At 41.6% G+C, this 26979-nt stretch overlaps 1 protein-coding gene across 1 annotated transcript in view; it reads right to left on the reverse strand.

The window, feature by feature from the left end:
• TBL1X (transducin beta like 1 X-linked) overlaps nucleotides 1–26979 on the reverse strand; it is a 169878-nt gene that overhangs the window by 108586 nt on the left and 34313 nt on the right. Inside the window, 1 exon segment of the mRNA XM_048493434.1 lies at nucleotides 5967–6042. The gene's annotated coding sequence lies outside the window, so the exon portion shown is untranslated.

The raw sequence follows: 26979 nt of genomic DNA on the forward strand, positions 1-26979 counted from the left end.
ACAACAGCCTCACCATGTGAGGTAGGTGAGGCTGAGAGAGTTCTGAAGAACTGTGACTAGCCCAAGGTCACCCAATAGGAATGTAAGAGTGCGGAAACACATCTGGTACATGACTATAATTATGCACATTACAATTCTGGTATTACAAAGAATGTCTAAGGCCCAGGCACACTTAAGATGCTTGGGGGCCCCATGCAATTGCATAAGCTCATGTGATCTTTAATGTATCATAAATCTTTAAGCACCCTGGCAGCTTCAACAACAGATTGTGTAGGAGCCACTACTCACTGGGGCTGTACCACAGCACAAGTTCTTTAAAGCACATTACAGTACAATTAATTCAGCAGTGTCACAATGAAACAAGTACAGTAAATGCTGCTACTTAAAGCTGAAATAGAGTGAAGTTCACAGTACTGCATCATGTTATTTAAAGGGCACATGTCAACGTGCCTGGGGCAGCCCTATCCACCATATTGCACAATTTCTTTTGTTGCTTCGTTGGTAGCCCACACCCAGCAAGCAGATCAGATAGAGATAACTGATTTTTCTAAATTAAACTGGAAACAAAGGGCATGTTTTAAAAATCTAGTATGTCTGTCCTTATTCAAGTTTCCAAACTCTGCATTCAAACTGTGTGCTGAACCTCAAAGCCATCTCTTGTAGGTGGTAGCCACGTCAGCAGCTCTTCCCACATGTCTCCTCTGATCCAGAGCAAGCAAGCGCTCGGAGAGAGTGGCTTTCAGACATGAAGCTCAGACTCACCTGATCTTTGATGTCAGCTTCGCACATGCCTCACCAAGATATAACAAGCACTCTGTGTGGCTGTCATTTTTAGCCATTTTCGCTCCACAGCATGAACTTTTCTTGAAGAAAGCCAAGCTGCTGGTAACCATGGTGCTCACGCTGGGCCCAAAACCAAGGAAAAGAGCAAACACCCAAAGGCGTAGTTAGACCAGAGTGTGCCCGGTGCACATTCTGGCTTTTGTGCCCCCCCGCCCCGCAGTGTCCCCGCGGCAACCCCCCCCCCCGTGCACCCCACCCCACTTACTTTTAGGAAAGGAGCAGGCCGGAGAAGAAGGCCAGAAGCCTGCCTGCATTGCCTGGGCCTGGTGGAAACTACATTTCCCAGGAGCCCCTGGGAAATGGAGTTCCCACCAGGCCCAGGCAATGCAGGCAGACTTCTGGCCTGCTCCATTCCTAAAAATAAGTGAGGTGGTGTGCTGCGGGGAGAGGGTAGGGTGATTTTTCCGCCCCCACGTGACTAGAAATGGTGCACCCGATGCGTCGCGCCCCCCATCCCCTGGTGGCTTCGCCACTGCAAACACCTCCTCTCCAAGTGGTGGCAAGAAGAGGATTGAGGGGACTGCCCCTCCAACCTCATTACTGTTTTGGCAGGAATCTTTCTGCTGGCAATCTCAAGGTGAGAGGGGACTACTCTGTTTCCATGAAAGAAAAGCTTGTGAATCTTTCTCGGTGGCCAGCCTGCGCATGTCCATTCCACATGTCGGACTACACATAAGACCACGAAGATGAACAGGTTGTTCCAGATGATTGAACTTAGTGTGTCAAGGCACATGTTACATCTGAGAATTCAAGCCCTGAGGTCTTCTTTGAGCACAGGTAGGAAGCAGGAGACAGTATTTATAGTTCTGAAGTATATTCATAGTTCGGAAGTATATTTATAGTTCTGAAGTTGAATGGAATTATAGTGGTTATCACATCTGATTTATATGTATCTTTTAAAAAACACCTTGCTTTCCTTATCTTTTAAGAAACGGATTTCTTAAATGATACATTAATTCAATTTTAACAGGCTAATTAAAAAAAAAACAATTCAGTTCCCCAGCTGTGTTCCTCATATATCTGAAAACAACCAACTGCCTGCCTAACTCTGACCCAGCTACATTCTCTCCCTGACTCTCCCAACACACACACACACACACACACACACACACGCGCGCGCGCGCTTTCCCTCCCCTTAATTAACTTGGTTCATTTGTTGCGATCCGTTTAGCCAATCTAATTATTTTGATTCCAATTTCCAGCCTTATCACGAGTGCAGCGGTGCAAGAAATCAAAATGCCTGTCTTCGCCATATGTGGTGATCTAAAAGCTAACTGCTTCTCATTTGCTGAGCCATCACTGCATGGCCCAGGGGCCCTGTCAGAATACAATTTACGCTCAGTCTTCTGGAGCTAGCTTGAGAGGGTTTTCCCCATGTACTGAGGCTGAGCATTTCATATGTCATTTCAGATATGCTGCTGCGTGCTGCAACTTCAGTCACACCATAGCAAATTCAAGCAAGGAGCAGTGTGCTAGTGGAAAAGGGGATTTAACCGCCTCCATTGTGGGGGTTTTTTAATTAAAAAAGGGAGAAGGTATCAGTGCTTTATCTAACATACTTTTGAAACGTCTCAAGCTCTAGAAGGGTTGCCTCATTAGAACCAGATCTGGGATTCCCATAAAACACAGCTACGGAGGAGAAGTTCACCCAGGAAAAACCCAGTGCAAATATATTCTGACAGCTTTCATTTAGCCCATACTTACCGGTCTTATGTATCACATGATTAAACTCGCAACCTCTTGTTTCACACACTGTCACAAGTACATCATGTACAAAAATACCCATTTCCCACAGGATAGTCAAGTAACAAGCTAAATTTTGGCTAATTTCTTCAACTAATTTTCATTTATAACCTTTCTTCTTCAAAACAGATGCAGAACAGTGCGTTCTATCCAGCATTGTGCCGAGTCAGTTTCGGCCAGTGTCAGATCTGCATTCAGGGTAGTCTCACCTTCCAGGGCTGCTTTTAGTTGAGCAAATGTCCCAGAAGAGCCTCAAAATAGAGCAAAATAAGAGGCTTTCTCTTCACCCTATTTCCCCACTCGGCTCAGCCATTTATCTACTCCCTGCCAGAGCTGTACTGGCCTAGGGACATGGGGATACCCATGTCCCCGGGCACATGCCTTTTGGTCATGTGAGGGGACACCAGTCACCCAGGGTGGGGCCATGCCCCCAAGCCCCACCCCCAGGTGGGGGGGCATGGGTGGGGAGAGCTCAGAGAAGGAGTTTTCTCTGGGCGCCACCCCGCCCCCCAAAAATACAACTCTGCTCCCTGCTGTCTTGGCCTGGGTCTTTCTCCCTGGCTGTTTCTGGGCATGCACTTTAAAGGCTTCCCAAGGGAGGGTGAGTCCTCCCACTCCAATCCAGCCCTGGGGAGTGACAAGAGCCTGGGCCAATGGATACTAGCACTGGAGTAGAGAGCTGACCTTCCCCTGGGACTTCAACTGGCTGCCCCGCCTGACCTGCTCTAAGAAGGTCAGTGCTGCTGAGAGCTGGCTAGGCTCCTTCAGGTGGTATGCTCCCGAATAAACTCTGCCAAGGTCAGGCTCTGCTGCAACCTGAAAGGCACCTTCCCCAACTGTGAGGCTTGATGGCACAGCGCGCCTTAGGTATGGCTTGCAGTCTCCTGGAGTAAGTGCAGGGGCAGAGATGTCACTTTTGCAGTGCTCTTCCACAGATGCTTTCTATGCCTCCAGAGATCAGTAAACCTCTGTGAACAGTGCATGAGGCAGTCTGCAGTAGAAAAAGAGGAAATCACCAAAAATGTCTTTTTGGGTTTTTTTTTCCAGCAGAAGTGACTTCTGCCGGTGAAAGTGGAGAATAGGATGCAATCCAGAAGATTAGAAGATAAAAGGAATAATGACAATGGTAGTTCTTACTGCTCTTACTTCACTAAACTTTGCAATGACTGCACACATAATAGAGCAATTTGCATTTTAGTGCAACTGTTGTGGGGTTTTTTTTATTATAAATATCACATGTTTGGCAAGCTGTCTGGCCTCCCTTACGATGATGAATGCGGCAACAAACAATTTGCTGTATCTTTAGAGAAATGGTCAATTCAATTACATTACGCCAGAAGCTCTTCTATCCCTCTTTGCCAAATGTCTTTTCTGTATCCTGCTACAGACAGCCTATTTGTATTCCAGCACAGTAGGACACTTGTTTTATTGACGCACACAGCTCTACTTAGGTACTATCAACAGAACACTATTTCAGTTCTCATGCTCCATGGGTCCTTTTACCTGCCTGCTTTCCCTCTCTTCCATTGATAATTAGGATTTTTGTATTACTGTCTATAACAAGTATATGTTACTAATTACATGCCTGAACTCCAGCAGCTATCAACGATGACAACAAAATACATTAGTGTCCAATTACAGAAGATTTTTTTTGGCAGCAGTTGTTTCCATTTTAGAGGATTTAACCATTGCACTTAAAGTGAAGCCTCGGATTCTCCCCTTGAGTGCATGCCACTAATTGCATCTGTTCTGCCAGTTATTGCTAGAGCTGGTTTTGCTCAAAAGGATCAGAAGGGATCCTTTCTAAATATCAAGGAGCAAGAAACACACAAACACAGAAACAATGGACCAAGAGCCTTGATAGTAATCAGCCTCTTTTAAATTCACCCAAAAAGGATGTACTTCTCTTTCTCTTCCATTCCCCTCTCTCTTTTCTCTAACATTTAGTCAAGGAATACCACTTAAGCAACTCATTAACGATAGTCTCTTTTTTATTTACTTTGTGAGAAATAGCACCTGCTGTCTGCTACAAAGCTTTCCTCTGTGCAAAAAGGCTAACAAATGCTATGTGTCAGCAGTGTTTGACCAGAGCCAAGCAAGACCCAGAGAAATATAAAACTTATCAATTTATCACAGCCATGGCATCGTCATAAAGGGAGCCCTCTAGTCTCCAGAAATCACTTAAGACATCCAACTTCTAAATGAGCTTGTAAAACCATATATTGTTCTTTGAAAAACAGCATTCACTTCCACAGCCTTCCCTAGTGGTTTTAATCAATTATCGCATTTATGACCTTGTAAAACAGCAATGTCTATATATTTACGCACCAAGGCCAAACATGATACTGACTGCTCTCCCTGCATAAGATCCAACAGCCTATGCAATCATTCTAACAAATTGTTAGCCTGAGTTGCAAGCTTTCACTGCTTTAATTAAAAGATTAATCAGCTACAGCATCCATTAATTAGCTGAGAAGTCCAAATTTGATGCCTCCATCACACAACTGACCAAACTGGAAACCAGTAAGCCAAGATTTTGCCACACAGAATTAAACCATTTCAGTCTTATAGTAAATTACTTGGGAACAAACCACCATCACTTCTGCAAGATTTACTTCCAGGATGAGACTCCTCAAGTAATAAATGTCACATTTAACCTAAGCAGCCAGGAACACGGTCATTAGTTTTGAATCCCAGGGATAATAGACACCACTCTATAAACTGCACAGTAGCACAATATGAGGTAGGAGTTTAATTGTGCAACGCTATGCAGACTTCACCTATAGCCTAAGCATACTGTTTTGAATTGGCAATATACTGAATTAGCTTTGCATAAGATTGCATAGTTAGTTTTGGAGAAATTGTACTATGTTATTCTAGAGTAATCCCAGCAATAGGGTTCACATATTGTGTTGTACAAGAAACTAACTCTTTCTTAAATTTTCTTTCACTACATAATCTTACAACCCCATAGTTTCACATAAAGATTTTTCTTTTGCCCCAATCAGTCCCAAGTAATAATGTAACAGACAAATAATATTAGTGTCCATCAATCATGGTTCTGTCATGACTGTAATTAATGCAATTCATACACCTACCAACGTTAATACAAACAACAAAGTGAGATATATTAATTATACTGTTGCTTACTGCTGGTAAAACATGGAGAACTGATTGATAAATCAGCAGCAAATGTTTAAGACTCTGCTTATATGGGTAACTGAAATCCATTATCTATGCCAGACGGGTTCGATCCAGTTTTAATTTACATTGTTTTAATTTAAATTACATTTAATTTACAGTTTTAATTTACATTGCTTATAACTTATTATGCCCATTTTAGTTATGTAAAAGGAACATAATTTTAACAATTTACTTACTCTGGAAAGAAATGCTACCAAAATTTCCAGATTCCTCCAGTTTCTACTTCAGGCCAGTTTCCTATTTTTAGATATCCTAGCACAAAAAGAAAAGAAAAAAAAGTTTTAAAAACATGCATACATACACACTTACTGGGAGAGAGAGGTGAACCAGATCATATTATTTCATAATGAGAGGTATGAGTGTGTGTGTGTGAGAGAGAGGAAGAGAGAGAGGTGTGTGTGTATATGTGTGTGTGTGTGTGTGTACAGAGAGAGAGAGATTCTTTAAAATTATTCCATAATTCCATAATTAGACTTTAATAGGGCGTAATTATCAACCAAATGGGAAATCTGTCAAGAAAGGGCTTAATGTATGAAGGGGCACTGATTAAAATGGAACTCTCTGCACTGAAGTCTCCATGGTATTAAAGAAACCACAGCTGATTACATTTCATTTTCCACGAATCTATTCCTCTCACACATCCAAACAACATGTTTTACAACTACATGGTTGACAGACACTGTGTCTGATCGCCAACAAGTGCAAAATGGCACTGGTTTGGATCACAGAAAGCACAACTACTCATGGAATCTCATTCCTTCCCCATATTCCTTCCCTAAGTTCCTATTTTCACTTTAAAAAAATGATGGGGGGAACTACGGAGTTCCAACGTAGATCCTGTAGTCCCCCCATCAATTGTGAAGCTTCAGTGAGAAGGAAAACTGAGGGAAATCATCCACCCTAGTTCTTTTCCTGGAAGTGCTCCCACGAGAACCTCCACTGGAGAAAGACACAGAGAGGAGATCTTGCCCATTCCTCCCCACACCCTTGATAGCTGTCACAAGGCTTTTATGGGTCCTCTATATATGGGACTCAACTCTTCACAGGTCAAAAGAGACTGCAGAGCAAAAGAGGATACACAGGAATCCCTCCATCTCCTTCCCAAATGCTTGCAGCTCTCACTATGTAAGGTCCAATACATCATGACCCTTACCCACAAATAGATGTTGTGTGAATTAACTTTTCTGCCAGTATAGGGTTTGGCAGCCTCTTTCACTCTTACTTAAACCACTGAACACTGGCGTAATGCCCATTGGGCAAGGTGGGCAGCTGCCCAGGGCATCACCTTGTGGGGGGCATCAAAATGCTGGGTTCGTTTTTGGGTATTTTAGTGGGTTTCCATTTTTTGCCTGCAGGGGGCACAGTTTTTAGGCTAGCAGCACCAGATTTTCAGCGTATCATCTGGAGACTGTTCTTATGCTACCCTCCAAGTTTGGTGAGGTTTGGTTCAGGGAGTACAAAGTTATGGACTCCCAAAGGGGGTGCCCCTATCCCCCATTGTTTCCAATGGGAGCTAATAGGACAGGGGTAGGGAACCTTTAACACCCGAAGAGCCATTTGGACCCGTTTTCCACGGAAAAGAAAACACATGGAGCCACAAATACTTTTTGACATTTAAAATGAAGATAATACTGTATATATTGTTTTTTACCAATTATAGTGTATTGCTTATGAAAGCAGTGGCTTTCACATCATGCACGGGCTGCACACACACAGAGAGAAAGACACACACACACCCATTCTCCCCATGGTTTTTGAGCACTGAGTGTGTGCAAAATAAATATATTTTATAAATATGAATATAATAATGGAGATGGGGAAAGTCATTGGCTGCCTAATTCTGTTCCGTTCTGGGCAGGTTTTTTTTTTGGGGGGGGGTGCTTTTAAAGGACGCATGCTAGTCATTATGGCTGAAGAGACACTTGAAAATGCAACACCTGTTAAAATCTCAGAACCCAGAAGGGCTGCCATTATTCAAGGCGGCCATTTCAGTGCACTTTCTCTGCCACACTGACCTCATCAGGTGTCTGTTGTGGGAAAAGGAAGGGAAAGGGGTTTGTAAGCCACCTTGAGTCTCCTTACAGGAGAGAAAGGTGGGGTATAAATCCAAAATCATCATCTTCATCTGTATTGAAAACTGTCACAGGTCCTGCCTTTACAACGTCCCCCATTTACTTTCCTGAAAGGCGTGGGGGGCACATTGTGGAATGGGACCACTGATTTAAATAATTTTTACAGACACTTCTGAGACGGCATGAAATTGAGCCCGTAAGAATGAATAAATCTCTGGAACTCACTGACAAACCTTTTCTTAAGCAATACAGAGATATGTTGGAGCGATGTTTATCACAAATTAATAAGCCCTATTCCATGATGCAATGTTTGTGAGCTATAATGTATCTTAATCAAAAACTATATTTAGTAGGTTTTTCTTCAACTCTGCTCTGGAGCTCCCCTTCCTCCACCTGGCTGTGTGTGGCCAGAGGTGCCATCCCTCCCTTTCCTCTGGTTGGCTGGTCCCCAGCCTGGCATCCTTCTTCTAAGGGTGGTGGTGGTGGTAAGGCGAGTGGTTCCCACCCTTCCATGTCCTGCAGTGAGCTGGGCACTTTCTGCCTGTCTCTTTTGGTGGCAATTCCTGATTGCTGCTCCAGATTGGTCTGTAATTGCTAGGCACAAGTGTGGCACATGTGCCAAAAAGATTGCTTCCCTTTGAATTTGTCCTTGATTTCCAATACTCTCCCCCCTTTGCTGGCTGTCTCTGGAGTTTAATTTGCAGCCCTGGGGCATCCCCACCACCCAAATCCCAGACAGGATCCCAGGCTAAACTCAGATATTTCCTGTGGTGTTCCGTTCTGGAAAATCACCAAGTTAAACAGCTCAAGCTAATTAACACCGAAAATAATTTAGCAGCAAAACAAGCAGGGAAACCAGCCCCACACAAAGTGTCTTTCCAGGTGTGGCGTGTTGCCACCCCGGGGTGCTGTGTGGGGGCTTGAACCTTCCCTCCTTCCCTTTCCAGGGTGTTGGTCTCCAAATCTGAGGCCCTGGTAGTAGGGGGCCTAGCCTTCTTTAAAGCCCTCAGCCACAGGTTGAAGCTAGGCAGGCTCCTTGTCCTAACCCACCACGCTCTTCACTCCCTTTTCCTCCCACTCCCAGCCAGGCTAGGGTCCCTGGCTTGTGCCGGGGGTCGTTCTTTCCCCTGAGACTCTTCCCCGTCTCCTCCCCTTCTCTCTCTCTCTCTCTCTCTTGCTCCGTTTTTTCTCTGCTTCTCTCTCTCTCTCTTGCTCCATTCTCTCACGTCTGCTTCTCTCTCTCTCTCTCTTGCTCCATTCTCTCACGTCTGCTTCTCTCTCTCTCACTCTTGCTCCATTCTCTCACGTCTGCTTCTCTCTCTCTCTCTTGCTCCATTCTCTCACCTCTGCTTTTCTCTCTCTTGCTCCGTTCTCTTTCCTCTGCTTCTCTCTCTCTTGCTCCATTCTCTCACGTCTGCTTCTCTCTCTCTCTTGCTCCGTTCTCTTTCCTCTGCTTCTCTCTCTCTCTCTCTTGCTCCGTCCTCTTTCCTCTGCTTCTCTCTCTCTCTCTTGCTCCGTTCTCTGTCCTGTGCTTCTCTCTCTCTCTCTCTCTCTTGCTCCGTTCTCTGTCCTGTGCTTCTCTCTCTCTCTCTCTCTTGCTCCGTTCTCTGTCCTGTGCTTCTCTCCCTCTCCTCCCACAGGAGGGCTGCACATGAATGACCATGGCCCGGTGTGGGGAGGGCACGGGGTGGGCGAGCGGTGCAGTAATGCACGTGCAAAAGGTTCAGCGTTCTTCCGGCAAGTAAAGCGCGCGCAAAACGTTCTTCCAGCACAGAGGAGGGGAGGGGAGAGAGGGGAGGCAAAACGTCCTTCCAGCACAGAGGAGAGGGGGGGGGAGCTGAGTAGAGATCTAAACAGTGCGGAGACAAGACTCGTGAGCTAATGCGAGGCCCCGGGAAGGGGCAGCCATGCCGGGAGCCGCACTGCAAGTAGTCAGGAGCCATTTGCGGCTCGCGAGCCGCGGGTTCCCGACCCCTGTAATAGGAGATGGGGGCTACAATTTTGAGGGTCCATAACTTTGGCCCCCCTGAACCAAACTGCACCAAACCTGGGGGGTATCATTAGGGCAGTCTCCTGATGAGACCCTGAAAGTTTTGAGACTGTGCCTTCAGAAATGTGCCCCCCCCCCAGCCTGCAACCCCCATTGACAGCAATGCAGAAAACTCAAAGCAGAACAAAGATTCTTGGGCAAATTTTGGGATGCTCTTGCAGGGAGGGCATTCCTGGACGTATCAGCACCAAAATTTCAGGGTATCATCTGGAGATTGTCATGATGGCAACCCCAAGGTTTGGTGCAGTTTGGTTCAGGGGGTCCGAAGTTATGGACCCTCAAAAGGGTAGCCCCCATCTCCTTAGCAAAGAATGAGGGATGGGGTACCCCATTTGAGGGTCCATAACTTAACTATTGTTAATTTTTGATTATCAACATTAAAGAATAAGGAGGGGAAAACAGTAACAATTATTTACATAGATATGAAAAGTCTTTGTAAATATTAGATTTGATTTTAAATATAATACACATTAAATATGTGAAAAATACTTAGGCTCATTCCGCACCTGCAGAATAATGCACTTTCAAACTGCTTTCAGTGCTCTTTGAAGCTGTGCGGAATAGCAAAATCCACTTGCAAACAGTTGTGAAAGTGGTTTGAAAACGCATTATTTTGCGTGTGCGGAAGGGGCCTTAGATTATTAATGACAAGAAATATCTAATTTCCCATATAAAAATTCAGCTTGTTCATTATCTTAAATTTAAATTTTAATATTTTGTTACATCAAACTAAACTATACAAACTATAAACTATACAAACTACTATTAAGATATAAAACGAAACATGAAATGGTAAAAGAGGTAATGATTTAATGGGCCAAAGATATAAGATGATCTATACTATTAGAATAATATGGGCTTGTTAAATGCCATCATGTCTTTTCTGACTCATAGCAGCCCTGTGAATCATGTGTTCCAAAATGTTCTATCGTTAACAGCCTCAGGTCTTGAAAACTGAGGGCCATGGCTTGCTTTATAGAATCAATTCATCTCATCTTGGGTCTTCCTCTTTTCCTGCTACCTTCAACCTTTCCTAGCATTACTGTCTTTTCAAGTGACTCTTGTTCTTTCATTATGTGACCAAAGTACAACAGCCTCAGTTTAGTCATTTCAACAGTTCAGTCTTGACATGATCAAGAATCCATTTATTGGGGGGGGGTGCAGTTTTTTTGGGGCATTTGTATGGCATCTGTAGTATTCTGTTCTACCACCACATTTCAAAGGAATCTACTTTATCCTGTCAGCTTTCTTCCCCATCCAACATTTACGCCCATATATAGTACTAAAGAAAACTATGGTATGAATTAACTTGTTCTTGGTTGCCAGTGACACATCTTTACACATAGTAATCTTTTCTAGCTCCATCGTGGCTGGTCCTCCTAGTCTCAGTCTCCTTCTGATTCCTTGGCTGCTTTTGGCTGTTGATAAAGTCAAAGAATTGGCTGATGATGAAGTCTTCAACAATTTCAGTTTCTTCATTGTCTACCTTAAAGCTAAGCAATTCTCCAGAAGCCATTACTTTTTTCTACTTGATGGTCAAGGGCCAGGAGCCTGCACATGTCCCTCTGGCAGCAGGCACGTGCGGGGGGGGGGGGGGGGGGGAGAGTTTGCCACGGGCACCATTTATTGCCGGTACGTCTCTGTCTTCCAGCAATGTAGTACATATCTCAAATTGTTAATGTTCCTCCTTCCCATCTCCACCAGTTTTCACATCACCTCCATCTAAATCTAATCCAGATTTCCTTACAATATATTCTGCATACAGATCAAAGAGACAGGGATATAAAATGCATCTTTATCCAATACCTTTGCCTACTAACAACCATTTGTTTCTCCATATTCTGTTCTAACAGTAGCTTTTTATCTGGAGTATAGGTTGCACATCAACATAGTGAGATGCTGTGGAACACCCATTTCCTTTAAAACCAACCATAGCTTCTCATAGTCTACACAGTCAAGGGCCCCTTCTGCACACGCAAAATAATGTGTTTTCAAACCACTTTCACAACTGTTTGCAAGTGGATTTTGCCATTCCGCACAGCTCCAAAGAGCATTGAAAGCAGTTTGAAAGTGCATTATTCTGCATGTGCGGAATGAGCCAAAGACTTTGCCATAATCTATGTAACACAAGCTGTATTTCTTCTGAAATTGTCTCATAACCTGCAGTAACCAATGTAAATTTGCAATATGACCTCTCGTGCCTCTTTCTTTTCTGAATCCAGCTTAAACATCAGGCATTTCTCATTCCCTATATAGTAACGGGAGGGAGGGAGAGTTGTAAGTTTTTGAGCATTGCTTTACTTCCATGAGAAATTAATGAGATGGTCCAATAACTACTGCAATCTTTTTCCTTTTTTGGGAATTGGAATATAAATTGACTGTTTCCAGTCTGTGAGCCATTGTTTTGTTTTCCATATTTGTTGGCATATTCTTGTCAAGACTTTGATGTGGCTTGGAATAGCTCTACTGATATCCCACCTACTCCTGGTGATTTGTTTCTCCCAATTGCTTTCAGTGTAGCTCTCCCTTCACTTTCTAAAACTGTGGGTTCTTCAAAGAATTCTTTTTGGAAGGAACCTGTCATCCTTTCATCTCATCTGTATAGTTCTTCAGCATATTGTACCCACCTTTTTTATTTTGTCATGCTCAATTAATGTATTTCCATGTTGCTCTTTCAAAATGCCTAACAGTGCTTTAAATTTCCCTTTGATTTCTTGAATCTTGTGGAACAGATCTTTTTCCCCCTCCTTTTTTGTTGTTCTCTTCTATTTCTTTACACTGGTTATTATAATAGTTCTCTTTGTTTCTGCATGCAAGCAGCTGGAACACTGCATTTAGACTTTTGCTTCTGTTTCTGAATATAGAAACATCCGAATTCTTTACTCTGGTCCTCCACTGTCCTCCATTTTTTATATATTTTTCCTGATCACATCGCAAGAAATAGCTTTACACAGGCTCTACCATTTGTTTGCATGGATTCAAATTGATTTTGGAATGGAGACTGATTCAGTAGTCCTATTAAATGATCACTACGAATAGCTGCTTTTTATTAACAAAAAACGGTAACCAACTGGTTTTTTTTGTCTGACAAAACCCATTGCTATTTATTCTAGAAATGTCTATTTCCAAGCTGATTAAATGACACGACAAGTTTCTACTGCAGGATGATCCAGGGTTCAAAGTAAAGAGGACAATTTTTAGACTATTTTGGTGGACCACTTCAACAGTAATTGGAAAAACTGCACAGAATTTTTCCCTTTAACAATAACAGCGTTTACTTATAAAACGATTTTCAAGAATTTCACAGATCTACAGTTTCACAGATCTACACATAAAGTTTCTGCTCTAATAGAAACAATGCTTCCAAATTAGGACTGGTTCTCCAGACAGACCACTGAAGTGTCTCCTTAAAGCTTCATAATGACACACCATATAGTCTCCCTCCCTCCCTCTCTCTCCTCTCTCTGCCACTGCAGACAAGCATCCCTTCCAAGATCCAGCCCCCACCACTGGTTGGACTAAGCCAAATCCCTAAAGCATCACTGCAGCAGCTTGAACCTTCCCTGCTTCCAATTTATTCAACAGTGTTTTTAAAAGTGTCAGTAAACCGTCAGTATCCCAAAGCATCATTATCAGCCACATCAAATTAACGAGACTTAAAAATGGTGTAAAATGTTACCTGCAATACATAGTATCATATGCTAGCTGCTTAAGTGTGTGTGTGTGTGTGTGTGTGTGTGTGTGTGTGCGCGCGCGCACTGCAAATCACAGCTGACTTATGGCAGTTCTGTAGGGTTTTCAAGGCAAGAATGCAAAGATAATTTGCTGTTATCTGGGTAAGAGAATTCGGAGAAAACTGTAATTAGTCCAAGGTCCCCCCCATGTGGAGGAATGGACAATCAAACCTAGTTCTCCAGATTAGAGTCTGCCAATCTTAACCACTACACCTCACTCAATTTCAAAATTAAATATTATTTGCTTTCATATTTAAAAAATACTGCACATATTTTGTTCATGCCTTGTTTGTGCTTTCCAGGAAGCATCTAGTTATTCCATGAAGGAACAAAACACTGGACTAGATGGGGCTTCGTTCTGAGATTCACCAAGGCCCCTTCCGCACACGCAAAATAATGCATTTTCAAACCGCTTTCACAACTGTTTGCAAGTGGATTTTGCTATTCCACACAGCTTCAAAGAGCATTGAAAGCAGTTTGAAAGTGCATCATTCTGCATGTGCGGAATGAGCCCCAAGGCTCTTTTATTTTTCAGAAACACACTGCAGAGATGTTTCCTTGAGAATCTCACATCTAAGACAAGAGTCTCGCATACAGACAATCTCTCTTCGGAATCAAATGCATGCATTCTTCCTCTAGTGTCACACAATATCAGTGACATCAGGATCCTGTGATTTGTGGTTAAATTCAGGTAAGCCAGGAAATAATCTGGATAGTTGGGAACTGCAGAGCATCCTTAAAAAAATATCAGAAGAAACAGTCAGGTACTTTAAGGTCAAGGTTTTTTTTCTTTCAATACTATAGATTTTACTTCATATCCTGTTACTACAGCTTTCAAAATCTAACATCACTAATTTCTGAACGAACACTTCCTAATGAAACATGACAGACATACTATGCACATGCACAAATTTTAATGGAATCATTTAACGCACACATGAGGAAGGGCATTCTCGTTATTATTTCAAACATAAAATATCTACTAAAAAACCTCCCAAAATCCGTAACATCTTTCTAGGAAAGACAAAAAATAAGGCATTCTTTATTCCTTCTGCAGTTAGTTGAAATAGGCAGAGCATTTATTTGAATGAATGACATACCAACCACTGATTACATCAAAACAGCCATTATGCAATACTTGCATGTTCATATAACTTCTAAAGGGAACAATGATTTACTTAGGGAAGCTCAGCAATATCAGCATTAGACACAAATTCTTCGTGATGTGAACTTTGTCTCATGAAACTTACAGCCTGGAAAATTTTCTTGAACTTTAAGTGCTGCTGGACTTCCATTTGGTCCTGCTTCTCCAGACTAAGACCACTACCTGAACAAAAGGACCCAAATTCTTGTACTCAGATGAAAATGAAGTCTGAAATGAAGTACACAGCATATTCTAGTCTATTGACCAGGCACACATGGAAGTCCTATCAAATCAAGAAGTTTCAAACACCTAATCAAATTGCAGGGACTAATGTTGCACATCCTAATTCCATTATGCATCTGAAGAGGCCCGGCTCAAGACATTCTACATTTGCACATTTGTGTCCTGCCTTCAATCCCAGTGCTGGAGACTCCACCATGTGTGTTACACTTCCTTGGATCTAGTTCAAGTTATTTGTAACCATGAGTAGTGAAAGTCTGTCATCATTTCCGGTCTGTCTGAGGGCTGGGAGTAAGCCAAACTCCCCCAGTGACTTCGGGATTTTGCTTAGACCTAGTGCCTATAATTTCAGATCTGGGAGGTAATGAAAGATATGAAGGAATGTCATTGCAACCTTCTGATTGGAGCCCTGGGAGCTCAGAATAACCCTGATGTCACCCCAAGGGTCCATTTGGCCTTCTCGCTCTCCCAGGACACCAATTACAAACTGGGTAATCACCATCTGCTACCAATGACTTTATTCTTATTTATTACATCAATTTTTATTTGTCTTGGTCTCGTCTCCCATTAAAATTTTCCACAATGCACCAGCCACTACTATTACACTTGGCCAGTTTCTAATTGATCCCCAAACCACTGTTACATGGTTGAATTAAATGGTGTCATGTTCAGATAAGACCAGTTTTACCGAGTTGAAATTCCTACATGTTAGAAGTGGATTTTAATCTGCATGACACTGCTATGATTGTATTTTATTATATTGCATATTTTTAGATTCGTGTGCGTGCATGCACATGTGTTATTGTTGTGAGCAGCCCTGACCCTCGTCTTGGTGAGGAAAGGGTAGGATAAAAGTCTAACAACAAGATCAGACATAAACAGTTCAAAATATAATATAACAAATTTATAATTAATAAATGAATAAAAGAATACTCATGTTCCGTTTGAGTTTTTGGGCTTAATAAGGAAATAAAGAAGGTTTCTCGGTACCTCTTTAGAACAAGCAAGCTTCACCTGAAGTGGTAAATTAAAGTTCATCATTAACTTAGCTTTCCAGGTTGAAACTTCTCTCCATTGTCCCCTGCCTCATGGAACAGATGGAGTCCCTAGGTGAAAGGTTAATACACCACAACTTGTACTGAACTGAGGCACTGTCAAAAATATCCTGGAAATTGATAATATACTCTGCTGTTAGCAGTCTGCCCCCTATTAGTATAACCTGGAAGAAAGGTGTGAATTAATAGCCACTGTTTTGCTTCAGTTAGTGCTATCAGAATAACAAAGAGCTGGTATACTTTGCACTTGGAACTTGGTAGCTGCATTTCCCTCTTTCTGCCAGCTATGAATTTGCATCTGTGATCCTGAATGGAGTTAGAGTAATAAAGACAAAATTGGAGTGTGCTCCTACATGGAAGGCATTTTTCAGGCATAGGCTACTTTCACCTTATCATCTTGTGTTCCTAGTAACTAGGTCTGAGCTGTCCCTACACATTCATACCCACTACTTTCTTCCACGCTGTCCTCACCAGACTACACAAAGCTAACATTTGGGCTAAGAACTAGTCCTACATTTCCTACTATTGCCTGTGATTTGTGCTTTGTTCCTCAAGGTTTGTGAGAAACTGTCTCGTGTATAGTATGTGTAATAAGAGAATATCCATTCAATGCAAAGGAGGTGTTAGGTGTTATTTTTTTCTTTCCATGCTATATTCACTGCAACCTGTGCAGTTAACTCAAAAGGATCTAATTTATTTTTCTTAAGATTCCCTAAAAAGTTTGTCTTTTTTACACGCTTTCTGCTGTTCGCAGTCCCAATCAGTTGCAACTTTGATTCTTTTTATTTGTTCAAAATTGGTGTTGTTCCTTGTAATAACAGTAACATTTGTTGCATAACAAATCAGTTTTTCTACTTAAGATCAGATCAGAATTGTCTACCTGACAAAGTAATTGGGGCTATACAAATTCATCCTTATTCTGGAGATGGCATTAAAAACTAATAATACACAGTCCACAGTAGCTCATTAGATTTGATCTGGCTGCCAATAAAGGTTGAAACCAGGTTAGTTTGCTTGCAGTAAACACCACATGGTCACACTTGACAAGCTATTAAAAATAATTTCTGCTAGACATTAGGGTGATTCTGAAGAAAGTGATGATATCGATATAACTAATAAAGTATAAGAAGTTCACAATATTGTTGCCACATGAATGCCACAAACGAGTCACGAGCACAAAGGGAGGATGTTGTTTTTTGTTTGCAGTATCTGTCTCCCTTTCCACCCCCCCACCCTGTGTGCCAAAGTGCCCATGGGAAAAGGACACATGGCAAAAAAGTGTTTGCAAATAAATCCAGCCCATTTTGCTCCATTCAACGCAGATGTGCCTAGGACAGCATATCCGGAGTCACCAATTAATTAAGAAATTCATTATTAATGAAAGGTGCATTTCTGTGAGTGGTTCACATTTAAATGAGACAACATGTGGACAAGGTTGATCACATGGTTCTTTCCCACAAAATTAGTACCCTGACATGGGTATTTGCTTTTTAAAGAAAGCAAGTCAAAATTCCCACTGGACATATCCAGGTGTCCAAGAGCTAGACATTCTAAACATGTAAGATTTTCCACTCACATTTTAGCATATTTGCAGTTCTATTTCAGTCCCATACTGCATTTGAAATCAACAAAGTATTCTATAAACTTTTTTTGAATTTCAGGGTACTGTGCATAACCTTCCATATACTGCATACAAAAACAATCTTCAAATTAGAAGTATGTATGCATTTTTGCATGCAAAATATGATTTGAGGAAGTTGTTGCCCATATGATAAAAATCAGACCAAATAGCTTGTCTACAGTATTGACACTTAAAATTATGATATAAATAAAACAGTAATTTCTTGATATAAAATGTTGCATGCCCAACTATCTGCAAACTTTGTGGAGAATGCCTTTTTCATTCTCATCTCCAGACTACTGAGTCTCTTGGAAAGATAGCACAAGGGGAAAAGTAGGGATCTGCAAGAGGAAAGGGCGGAAGGCAGAAATCACCCCGCCTTTTCTGAAGACTGAAATGTCAACCTTTTCAGAACTGCATGGCTGGCTACATTCCAGTGTGTAATGTAAATAACAGGGTAACCATCAACATATGTGTCATTACACTGAGGACTCCCCAAAATGAATGAAAAAACATGTTAGCAACCAATGGCCTCAGGGCCAATACAGATGGATACTGTGTCTGGCTTTTCCAGTTGCCAACCCAAAGATGAAAGATAAGCGTGGTGACAGCCAGCCATAGCCACGTGAGATTCTGATAAGTCACAATTACATTTTGATGGGCTGTGATGTGGTGGAGTGAGAGAATGATTAGCCCTTCACACACCCTATCTCCACAATCAGCAACTGACGGACAAAATTAATTAACAAGAGAACTTGTCCAAGTAAGAAGGCTACAACACTGGTTTAGGTCAAGATGAGATAGGCAGCTCACGCAAGAGGTTCAGGCCCCTAAAACTGGAATTAGTTGGGAATTAGGGATTAGCCTTGTGGACAAAGGACAGTCCCAAAGGTCAGAGATATAAGTGTAATAGCCTAGAAAAGCTCATGCCTGTGTTAACCTCCTGCAGATGTAGTTTCAGATTTGACTTTGTGATGCTTCTCCCTGACAAGAATGTTTCCATGAAGTCTCTTCAACATTCAGGAACAAAAGCTGATCTAGTAAAAATATCGACTCAGCCTAACTTTATATTTCGCATAGTACTGAATGTATATAGAACCGTATGCCAGATGGTACACTCATACAACACATCTATTACATCATGCAGTGGAATGTTTAAGCTGTGTAGAATGAACAGATAGCCCTAATTAACATCAACTGCTTTTCCAAAAATGTGTTGGCCTAGAATGGACACTACATGTCACTATATCATGAGGATGGAAACAGGAGTTCCCTGGATTATGTATTAGCAAGACACAATTTTAATTGATTTGACGTACTATAGAAGCAATCTTTTCTTTTTCTTTGCTAAACTCTGGCCGTTTCCGCACGGCCTCCCTGTCGCCTCCACGCCGGCGAGAATTCCGCCGGCGTGGAGGCGAAGGCCGTTCGCATACACGCATGCGAGCGGCCGCAGCAGAGGCCGGCAAACGGCAGGCGGCTCTGCATGGAGCCGCCTCTTCTCCCTGGCCCGTCCCACTCACCTTGTCCCCGTCGTCGCCTGCTGGCCGTCGAAGCCCCGCGCACACTGCCCTCCGACCTCCAGGGGTCGGAGGACAGCATGGGCGGGGCTTCGATGGCCAGCAGGCGACGACGGGGACAAGGTGAGTGGGACGGGCCGGGAAGACACTTTCCCCCCAACAACAACCCTTTAAAGGGTTGTTGTTTAGGGCGGCCTGACGCCGCCCGGGGGGGGTGGAAGCGCAGTCAGGTCGGCGCTGCTGCGTTGCAGCAGCGCCGCCTGTGCGAACGGCGGCCTGGGGGCAGCGTTTTTACCGCCCCCAGGCTGTCGTTTTTGGCCCATGCGGAAAGGGCCTCTGAGAAAACAGTCCTTTTAACTGCAACTATTATAAGTGCCTACGTAATAAGTATGTTTTGGCCTAGGAAAATGCTTTGAGTCCAAGAACATATAAAAATACCCGTTACACTGAGCAACTCTGTACAGGCAAGGGTGGGGGTCAGGATTCAATAAACCTAAAAGTTTAGCTCAGACTGAACCATCTTTGGGCCTAAATCCCAATCCCAATGCAACAAGTTATTGCTACCTGCATATCTAGGGAACATGCCATTTCTTCAGCGTAATGTTGAGGCATTTCCTCAATTGTCGCAAGTGTAGAGGTCAGTCAATGGGCCACTATAACTGGTTACCTGACCATCTACATATTGCAACCACATGGACAAAATGACCATCCCTTCCCTCCCCTTCCTTTTCCCTTCTTCCCCTTGTTTTCCATTTCTTTTCTTTTGTCTTTCTGTCTCCATCCCTCAGAAGAAATGAAACCATTGCTGGTTGTTGGTCCCTCCCCAACCACCATTCTCTGGTTCACCACATCTTGTGGGATTATCCCCCCTAAAATGTAACAGGATAAGTTCTGTAAAAATAATTTTTGCTACTGAATAGCTTTGTTACACTTAAGAGCCCCATCCAAAGGCCCTCTCTCTCTGAATCTGCTCGTAGGAGCAGATTTGCCTTCCTTGGAACACTTACACTGGTGAAGGGGCAATTCCGCCAGTGTGTGGCCACCACAGCCCCCTGCCGGCGCTGAAATGTGGAGCAGGATGTCACACCAGCACCCAAGGCCCCTGTTGCTGGAGTGGGGGGTGGACCAGGGGCATGGCCAGGAGAGGAGTTAACTAGGTCCTAAAATGACTAGAGAAATTCTGATCCTCAAGCTCCACAAGCTCCACTTCTGACCTCCAGGAAGGAACACTGAAATGTAAAATGTGATCTCATACATTTTACCAGGAAAGTAGTCTTGCAGATGGAGTTTGTTCTTCAATAGGCATGGCATAAGGATAGTAGCCCAATCAAAATTGCACACACTATGACACTTGAACTATGGGAGCAGCAGCTGTGTTCCCTTCTCCCTTTTCTCAGTACAGGAAGCAAACCTAGAAATAAAAATAAGATAAGGATGCTTCTGTATAAGGTGATTTTCTTGGCTGTTTCCAATCTCTATTCTCTTTGAACAAGTAAAATGGAAGGGGGGAGGGGGATGAAAGAGATTTAACATTTCAAAGACTGCTTAAAACACTGAAAATTCCTTGATTGTGTAAATAAGCAGGTAAATCATCCTTCATTCATGCTTGTCAAAACAAACTCTTTATACCTTTGTAGTTATAGGGTTGAAAGTCAATACCTGTCTTATAATCGTAAAGTCAAGCAATAGGGTTACTCTAAATCAAAAGAAATTGGATACTAAAGCATCTAACTCTCTGGACAACTTCAAAGTGTTCCATAAAAATGTGGAATTTTAAAAAGTGTAATGTTCCACGTAGAATACATTTTTAAAAAGTTATCTTTATTAAGCAATGATATATGATAATTATACGAAGAACTTTTCACTTGTCAAAAGAACATGTTGCCACATACAGAGATCACAGTATTTTTAACTGCAAATTAAAGCCATGTTTTTACTTGTCTTATTAGGAACGTGACTTTCGTTCACATAAATTTTATTTTATGGGAATACTTGGGTGATGGGCAGCTGTGTTGTATTGTCAGAAGAAGGATGCTACAGAAACCAAACTCTCCATTTGTCCCTAAGAATATTTTCTGGTTTTGGAAGGAATAAATTCCTGAGAATGTTACACTCTGCTGATTTCAGCCAAGAAACAAACTTGTGTTTTCAACACTCAGTATATACCTCATGGTCTAATGGAAACTTTAAAAGACCATACTGCCCTTCTCAAAGCAAAAAACATCAACACAGATGTAATGAAGAGCTTAGCAGCAGAAAAATCCTTTATCCTTCTTCCTTAATGGAAATGATGCTTTCCTCCATAGTTATGGTCCTCCTTGTTCCCAGCAAAATAAATGTTGTGCCTTTCCACACCACATGGTTTTTTAATATAAAATACGCATTTCACTTTTCCACAACGATAAGAACCAAAAGCTTTTTGTATAGAGAAATAAACCTGAGAACGGCCACTGGGAGGTCCCACAAGATATCCTCTAGCTCAGGGGGAGGTTACCTGATAAAGAAGTGGTTAGGGTCTCAGATTTAAAATGAAAATTTGTGTGAAAAGAAGATGATGACAGGGAGAGCAAGATGTCCTCCTATCACTCAGAGGAAGAGGACCCTTCATGGGTAAGTACCATTGGTTGTTTTCCCCTGAGCTGGAGGATATCTTGTGGGACCTCCCAGAGCAGTGTCCCTTAGTGAGGGTCATCATCAGGAATGCAGAGAACATGTTGGAAAACCTTCTGCCCAAAGGCTGCATCAGCAGAACTGTAAGAGTCAATTTTATTGTGCCTGGTGAAAGTTGAAAAAGTTGACCATGTGGCACCTTTGCACACCTCTTCTATTGAAGCATTCTTGGCAAAGGCCACGTTGGCTGCTGCTCCCCTGACGGAATGAGCTGTTTTGCCCAGAAGTGGATCTAACTTTTGTGAGCAGTATGGCTCTAAGATGCATGAATGTAGGCATCGGCTAATGGTACTGCTGGAAACCAACTTGCCCACACTGGGAGGAGTTATGAAGATGAACATGATGTTTGTTTTATGAATCGACTTCAAGACCCTCCTCACATTCAAGGAATGCCATGGGATTTCTTTGGGATGAATAGGGTTTTGGCAAAAGGACAGTAATTTTAGGACAGTTTGATGCTCTTCAGTGGTCCACAAAATGTTCTGAATTATGTGGCTACCTCATTCATCCAGATGGTACAGCTGTCCCTGTATATAACATGAAATATATAGCAAAGTAGAATCTCATTATCAAGGCATTATCAAGTAGAATCTCATTATCACAGCTCCTGTCACTTTCTTGGGCAACATTTGCTTTCCTCTCTAGCCAATCTTGTAGCATGTTTTTGAATTAGCCACAATAAAGGTAGAGATCAGCATATTTAATTTCTGTATTGTTGACTAGAGCATGGTGGCGCATCAATTTTTTGGTTACCTACAAAAAAAAATCTTTGGTTTTCCCTCTCTTTGTCTCAGTATTAAATAGACATGGCACAAGGCATTTGTGATCAGGATCTCCCACATTTCAAAGTTTACAGCAGAAATCCTGTATTATCCATATGTTATAATCTGTGTCTCAAGACAAGATTTGCTGTGCCATTTGCTAGTCATAATGCAATCTTGGCCATTCACCATAGAGTTTGGAATTGTCTGAGCAAGATGTATGTAATTAATAGCTGCAGCTCATTGTATCTGAATGGCAATTTAAGTAGTAAATGTGAGAAATCTGGGTTTTCTAGAAAGCATTCACCTTTCTCAGATGACAAGCACACCATTCAGAAAACATATTCAGAAAAGATTTATAGCAGAAATACAATTTTACATTGCCTAGAACTCAAGAAGTAATGCCAGTCCTGCAAAAGATTGTCTTAAACAGATGTCAGCGAAGTCAAAATGGGGTGGGGATTGAACCAACGTTATCAGCACAGTTATGATACAGACTTTCAATCCATACATTTCAAAAATGGAAGAAATTAATTTCACAATGTTTATTGCACCGTTTTGTCAGACTGTTTCCTGAGATTTGGCTAATTATTTTGAGGAAAGGTGACATATGCGGACATATAGGAGTATTTGAATTTGCTGCCAAGAGTTATGCTACAGAAAGTACCACTGTGCATACAAAATATAATAATCCTTCAACTGAATTCAAAAGCCTAATGGACTTTCTCTTCTGAAAGCTTTACAATACTGATACATGCCTACCACACTCAATAACTAAGAAGCATAATTCAATATACACAAACACAAGCTTTCCAGTATCACAAGGCTCTCCCATTTATTCTGTTCATTTCTAACCCAAAATTCTTATACGAGATCGCTATTTTATGTAAGATACCACTTTACTTGGTTTTAACCCAAGAAAAAAAATACATTAATAACAGCTAGCATCCCTCTGAAAGAAGAATGTAGAAACCTGCAGTAGCTGTGCATTACTAAAAGTTAAGCAACACTGACTTATCGTAACAAACTTGTGAGACAGGTTACAATATCTGGTAGTAAATTGACTTGCTTTATGCAGATCTTAAAAACAGCAAAACCTGGCCACCCAAAGACAGAGTAGGGGGATCTTTACATACTGAGGTGATTCTCTAATTATGCAGAAAAACATGACTTTGTTAATTAACAGGTGAAAGCTTTCAAAAACAGCCTGATACTAACTAAATACAGTCCCGATGAGAAAAAAATGGTGTGAGCATATAAACATCTAAAAGAGGCAAAGAGGAAAATAGCCTACTCAGGCCCTTAGAGAAGGAGTTTGTAGGAGCTAGGGTGGAATTTCCAAGTTGTTCCTCCCTCACAGTTCCTTATAGGCCACTCAAAAATTAAACAAGGTTGAGAATTCGAGACTGACAACATTTACTCAGTGGTGCAATATGTATTCTATGAACAACTCCTTGGAACCTCAAATTCACACACTCCTCTCTGCACTCCTCTCTACACATCTAATTAAAGATGCTCACTTTGACTGTAACCCATAGTTTGATCTTCCTTCAAAACTAGGATTCCAAATCAAGATTAAATCAGACTAATTTAAAGAACAAAAAACTCTGATTTCTCATTAAATTTGAATATTAACCTGGTCCCACAAACCCAAGATCAATTTTCTGTCCAGTTGCTTAACAGAAAGAGAATACACATAGAGGAGCAATTTTAAGAGCAGAATACAAAGTAGGTAGGCAGCAGCTGGAAGTAGCAAGGCTGAAAAAGAAAGAAAACTTACTCTTTGAGCTGCAAGTAACACATAAAACCCAGTGAACTGCACCTGCCTGCTGGGTGGCATAAGTCCCTAGAAGTAAAAAGGACATTCCCAGGCCAAAAAAATGGCCCGGGGAATGCCACCATTGGTGCCAGTGTTGGCTGCTGCACCGAGTACCAGTGCCAAGGCAGCATAGACACTGGCATTATCTTGTGGCCTGCACCACCACACAGGCCTCCCATACCCTGCACTGGTGAAGATGCCACTTAAGCCAGTGCGAGGTGATATCTATGCTGGCATAGGGGCACACTGTCTCCACAGCCCTTTCATTCTCCCCACCCCCACCTCAGTGAATTGCACTATAATCTTATTTAGATGACTGACTTTGCAGAGAGAACACATCTCAATTATGCACACATTATTAAGCAATTCCAACTAAAACAAAAATCAATGATATAAGTAATCATGGCAGATGCGCAACATTAATCTGTTCTAAATTATTAGATATATTTGCATTGTCCTTCACTGAGATTATTTCGGTGTAAGTGGCTTGAACACTCTCTCATTCTGTGTGTGTGTGTGTGTGTGTGTGTGTGTGTGTGTGTGGATTGCTCAAGAACTAGACCTCAAAACAGACAGCTTTTAATAAAACAACAAGAAATATCAAAATAGGTTAATAAACACCAATAACTTAACATAGCATGCTGTCTTCATAGTGTACAAGCTACTTGAAACAGTTGAAGGTTATAGTTTACAAGGCATGTTAGATATATTTCAGCATTTTCAAATAATGTTTATAAATTTATCATTTAAAAAAATTACCATTGGACAATTTCCCAAAGGACTGCTTACATTCCAAGTACCTTTAAATGAAACTCCTCATTATTTAATGGATAGTCTGCCTGAAATTTCAGAAGTGTAACTTGATCTTAGTAATCATCAGACCACTTAATATAGAGAAGTAAACAGAACAGGTAAAATCCAAGCCTACATGTAAAGAAAAAAAAAGCGTGCCTTTCCGAACATTTTAAAAGCTTATCAGTAAAATAAATCAGTATTACATACAGTTAATTAGTCTGAAACTGCTTCCTTATAAAAGATATATGTAAAAAGATTCAATCTATGATTGTTCTATTCCATGGGTCTGCAACCTGTGGCTCTCCAGATGTTCATGGTCTACAATTCCCATGAGTCCCTGCCAGCAATTCCCACCAGCCAATTGGCCATGCTGGCAGGGGCTGATGGAATTTGTAGTCCATGAACATCTGGAGAGCCGCAGGTTGCAGACCCCTGCCCTATTCAAAGACAACTTCTGTGCCCTGCACATATTATGAGGTCACAACAAATTCTAATTGAACAGAGGTTTGCTGGGAAGGTCAGAATAACTGCTAAGCTCAAGTACTTTCATCTGCCTCTTCTAACATGCAGAACTTGCTTGAACACTTCCTGCTTTGATTAGATGCCCACTCCCTGAGAAATCCAAATGCAGGTGCCTTAGCATAGTGGAATCTGTTTCCATCTACAAACTGTGTTTATAAATTGGGAATTCTGCATTCAGACATCATAGCTCATTGCAGCTGGGAGGAGAAACAAGCTCTGTTAAATTACATTTTTTCATTAACTGAATGCATGCCTAATTTTTTTGACCTTTTTTTTCTTCAAATGTATTCTTGATAGTTGAGAACTGGGAAATAAAAACAAAATAAAAACAGAAATATTAGTTAACTGATCTATTGATTTACTGCGCAGACATTATACAAAGAGGCCAAGCAACTAAACAAAGGCCACATTTCTAAAATCAACATTAATCATATTAAATAATAATTCAGTCTTATTAGCTGCATTCAGGGTGTAAATGTATATAAATAATAAATTAGTATGATGTTTATACAGTACCTCTTTAAAAGCAAACTTTCAGGAACTATGTTCGCCCTGCCACACACACACACACACACACACACACACACACACACACACACACACACACACACACACACACACACACACACACACACACACACACACACACACACACACACACACACACACAAATTATAGTATTTTAGTGAACTGTTGAAGACTTTCACAGCTGGAATCAACTGGCTGTTGTGGTTTTCCAGGCTACTAGACCACAGCTACTCAGCCTAGAAAACCCACAACAGAAAACAGTATTTCAGCTTTTGGCCTTAGAAGATTCCTGTCCCTGTACTTCTGCATTCAACGTTTTTTTAATTTCTTATGAGCTTCATTTAAGTAGAGTTAACAGGAAAAATCATGAAAACAGCTCTAGGAATTTAAAATGGTTTAGAAGCCTAGATTTGGAATGGCCACACTGATCCAAAGGGCATTTCAAAAAGCCCTCATATAATACTTTTTATTAGGACCAATACCATAAAACAAAGTGAAAAAGAATGTTAGAATAGAACACAGAATAGTGCATAGCAACCTGTGAAACAATTTTGTTAAGCAATTCTACTAAATTTGAATTACACAGGATGAAAAATGCCTTTACAATAGAAAGAAAATTAGGGTCAAGTTCATTCTTGGGTTTGGTATTTACAATCCA

The sequence above is a fragment of the Sphaerodactylus townsendi genome, linkage group LG04, assembly GCF_021028975.2.
Source record: "Sphaerodactylus townsendi isolate TG3544 linkage group LG04, MPM_Stown_v2.3, whole genome shotgun sequence".
NCBI lineage: Eukaryota > Metazoa > Chordata > Lepidosauria > Squamata > Sphaerodactylidae > Sphaerodactylus > Sphaerodactylus townsendi.